General features: G+C 43.5%; 1 pseudogene; it reads right to left on the bottom strand.

The window, feature by feature from the left end:
• Positions 1-236: 236 nt before the first annotated feature.
• Positions 237-2,531, bottom strand: LOC127684863 (elongation factor 2-like; annotated as a pseudogene).
• Positions 2,532-4,014: the final 1,483 nt, after the last annotated feature.

Below are 4,014 nucleotides of genomic sequence, written 5' to 3'. Positions count from 1 at the left end.
AAGCATTTATCTAATCCGTTCCACCAATAAGAGCAGGACAGAAATTTGAACTCCATGAGCCTTACTGGAGAAAAAAGTTTCGGCAGTTATAAAATAAGAACAAAATAATCCTTCTTTGTATATATTCAGGGTCTAGAGTCTTTAGAAGATTAATTATACCTTTACAAATTCTGTTTCTGGTGTTTTCACACTTTGCATGATTGATCCAGGAACCCTAACAGTGACATTATGGTAATTCAAAAGCAGGAATACACATATAGAACTGATGAGATTGTGTGGACATTGAATCGCAAACCATGCATATTCTTCTCACAAAGAGCACCATCCTTAGTAGGCCACTGGAAGCCAGCCACCACACTGTCCTTGATCTCATTCAGGTTCTGGTGATGTCAGTAACGATGTTGGGGCCATTGCCATCAGGTCTGAAGCACCAGATTGTGTGGACTTCCTCAACAGCCCACTCATACTTTTTGGCTAGGTAGCAGGCACGTGACTTGATCTCCTGGAGGGCAGACACCTCACCCATATCAATGTTCTCTGCCAGGCTGTCAGAGAGAGGCCTGGCCTTCATTATATTCTGCTTGTTGGAGGACTTGGGCAGGCACCGCACATTGGACTGCTCGCTGACTATCTTCTCGTTTGACAGGACAGGATCAGATTTCTTGCTGGGGATGCAGACATGTTTCTCCTCCAGATCCTTAAAGCAGACCTCCAGGTGCAGCCTCAGCAGTGGTGTGCTCTCTAGACTCCTCAATGATGCACTGCACAATAGGGTCAGACTTAGCCAACCTCTTCAGCCCCTCAACTAGCTTGGGCAGTTCAGCTGTATTCTTGGCCTCCATTGCCACCCAGATGACAGGGCTAACACTGAACTTCATCATGTGCATGTTGTAAACATGTTCAAAGGCAGTGATGGTCCTGGTCTTTACAAGAAACTGGTCCGTTCCGACCAGCCCCACAAGGCTTCCACAGGACACATTAGCTCCACATAGAGGCCCATCATCAGAATGGTTCTCTGGATAGGCTTCAGGTACAGGTCCTCTTTCTTCCCAGGCGTGTAGTTGGGGTCCATGATCCGGACCTTCAGGCACCATCCCAGAGAGTACTCTATCAAGGGCATAGAAGTGACCTTTGTCAGATGTTGGCACCATCTTGGAAATGTACATCATAAGGGGACCTTGGGGTTCACAGTTCTTAATACCCATGCTGGCCTCATCATACAGCAGCTCACAATGGTACTTCTATGTAGTGATAGTGGACAGCAAGTGGACAGTGATCATCTGAGGCAGGGCATCCCCTGCATGCAGCATCACAGTCTTGAGCAATGGTTTGCCCTCCTTGTCCTTATCCTCGCTGTCCAGCTTGATTTCCAGATTTTTAATCAGCTTGAATGTCTCCTCCTTCTTGAAGTTCATGATGGTGTCAAATACCTTGAAGATAGGGTCCAGGATGAACTGGCAGAAGGTGCGGGGTAGTTTCTTCATATCTGGGCTATTGGATGACCTACTGAATTTGCCATTGGCTGGGTCAAAATACAGGTCTCCCCCATAGCTTTTTCATCATCTCCTCTATATTCCTGGCGTGCTCAGCTGCCTCTAGCTGGTCCTTACCCTTAGCTGCAAACGTACATCTCTGCAAACTGTTTCAGAGTGAAGGCCCAGCCATATAGGCCAGAACCAAAGCCTATGGTGCCCAGGACAGGGTCAATCATGATATTGGCCATGGGCCCACTATCATCCTCACCATAGGTAGAGACGATGATGTTGACATTCTCCACAATGCACTGGAAGTTCTGGTAGAGCTCCTTGGGCTCCAGCTGCAGTTCAAGTAGGGCCCGGTCCATCTTATTCATCATCAGCACAGGCTTGATGTACTCAGAAATGGCCTGTCGCAACACTGTTTCTGTGTGTGCACGCACACACACACACCAGTCACATTGTCCATCACCACCAGAGCTCCATTGGTGATGAGCAAGGCAGCTGTCACTTCTGAAGAGAAGTCCACGTGGCCTGGAGAAGCGATGAGGTTGATGAGGAAGCCTGAGCCATCCTTGCTCTGCTTAATAAAGTTCAGGTCGTTCTCAGAGAGCTCATAGAAGAGGGAGTAGCCCCCGGTCCTGGAGAAGCTCAGTGCAGCAGTGTAGAGGAATACCAGGACAGGGAAGTGGGAAAGGTTGGATTGGGGAACGGGGGGGGGGGGGGAAAGAGGGCTTATGGGACTTTTGGGGAGGGGGGATCCAGGAAATGGAAAATCACTTGAAATGTAAATGGAAAATACATGAAATAAAAAAAATAAAGTTATAAAAAAAAAGAAGAGGGAGATGGTGGCAGATTTGATTGTGATTCAGCGTTCCTTCTCATCCTTGCGAGTGTCAGTGAAGCATATCTCTCCGGCTCAGTCTGAAGCGATGATGCCCACCTTGTACACAAGGGAGTCGGTCTACATGGACTTGCATGGTCCACATGAGCAATGACTGACATGTTCCAGATGTTGACTTTCTTGTTCATGATGGCACAGAGCTGATCTACCATGGTTCACCATGGTGCCAGATGGAGACCAATTCTCAGTCAGAGGTGTAAAGGAAGGAACACTGACGATGGCAGCGGCTGCAGCAGAAAAGCCAAACTTCCCCTTTTTTGCTGCTATAGTTGTAAATTGTTTCAACACTCAAGTCATAAGAGCTGGCTGACAGGTGACTCCCTTTCTACATAAAATGCCAATTTTATTCTCTCTCTCTTGCTCTCTCCACTCCCGTGCGTGTGTGTGTGTGTGTGTGTGTGTGTATGTGTGTGTGTTTACCTGACATTAAACCCGTCAAACTGCAATAACTTAAGTGAAATTATCTGAGATACTAATCATCCAAATTACCATATAGTATTATGAGTGAAATACAATGTTATTAATCATTTAAATATTAATATAGACTGTTTTGGTGTAACTTTCTCTTTGTGCTTTGCACCCTACTTTTCAAGGACATTAAGTAATAAACAGTGATTTCTAATTGAAACGTTATCTAGTTGATCATGCAGGTAAAACAGGCTAATTATTAGGTGGTGGCTGAATAATTGCCTAGCAATTGGCATCTTAGATTATTGTTATAATTATTTTGGCCCTCTTCAACAGAACACAGATTGTCCTTGATAATTACTTATGGATTCACTGATTGTTATTAAGAAGAGTACTGGTAAGGGCTAAAAACTAATGGTAATTATAGTCTTTATATAAAATAAAATTAAAGCTGTGCATTGTTCCCCAATATTTAGTGTTGGTTGTATTTGACATGATGCCTACAATTTTGTTCTGTGTCGTCAGTAGAAATATAGAGAGCACATCACTGAGTTTATTATTTATATTCCAATTAATTCTTTTAAAAAAACAAAGAAGGGGAGAAAGAAAAAATAAGTGAAGAGGAATAGAGGGGAAAATGATAAGGAGAGGATATATAATAACCTCTGGGCAGCAGCAAAGAGGAGGAATACTTGCTGAGCATTAATCTAAAGCAATGAAACTTTTATGCTATGCCATATCTCTATCCCAATTTCTGCAACTTATCAATATTACTTTACACATCAAAAGAATATTTTAGAAATTTTATGTTAGGGACCTTGATGAGTTTATTGACTTAAAGTAAGTGTGAGCCTACATTTGATTTCCTGCATCTTTATGAGAAAGGAGGGCGGGGACGTTGGGGCAGTCAGAATAGTACAAGAAAGGAGAATACAAGAGAGGAGAATACAGTTATCCAAGATGAGTGGAATAATGGCAGTCACATGCCTGGGAGGCTCAGAATCTACAGACCTGCCTGGGCCTCAACTTTTGCTTAGTCTTTTTTATTTTATTTTTTATTTTAGCTTTGAAGCTGGAAGACCTCTTAAGGACATGAAAACTGGATATTAAAAGCCAGCGAACTGATAGAGATTTGTTGCAGCAGCCACAAGAAACACATAAAGTCTTTAAGACACTCACAATTTTAATTTCTTGTCTGTCTGTGTCAGGTCCTGGTGTCAACACTGT

This window comes from Apodemus sylvaticus, chromosome 5, assembly GCF_947179515.1.
Source record: "Apodemus sylvaticus chromosome 5, mApoSyl1.1, whole genome shotgun sequence".
Taxonomy (NCBI): domain Eukaryota; kingdom Metazoa; phylum Chordata; class Mammalia; order Rodentia; family Muridae; genus Apodemus; species Apodemus sylvaticus.
This window is presented reverse-complemented; position numbering and strand designations above follow the sequence as displayed.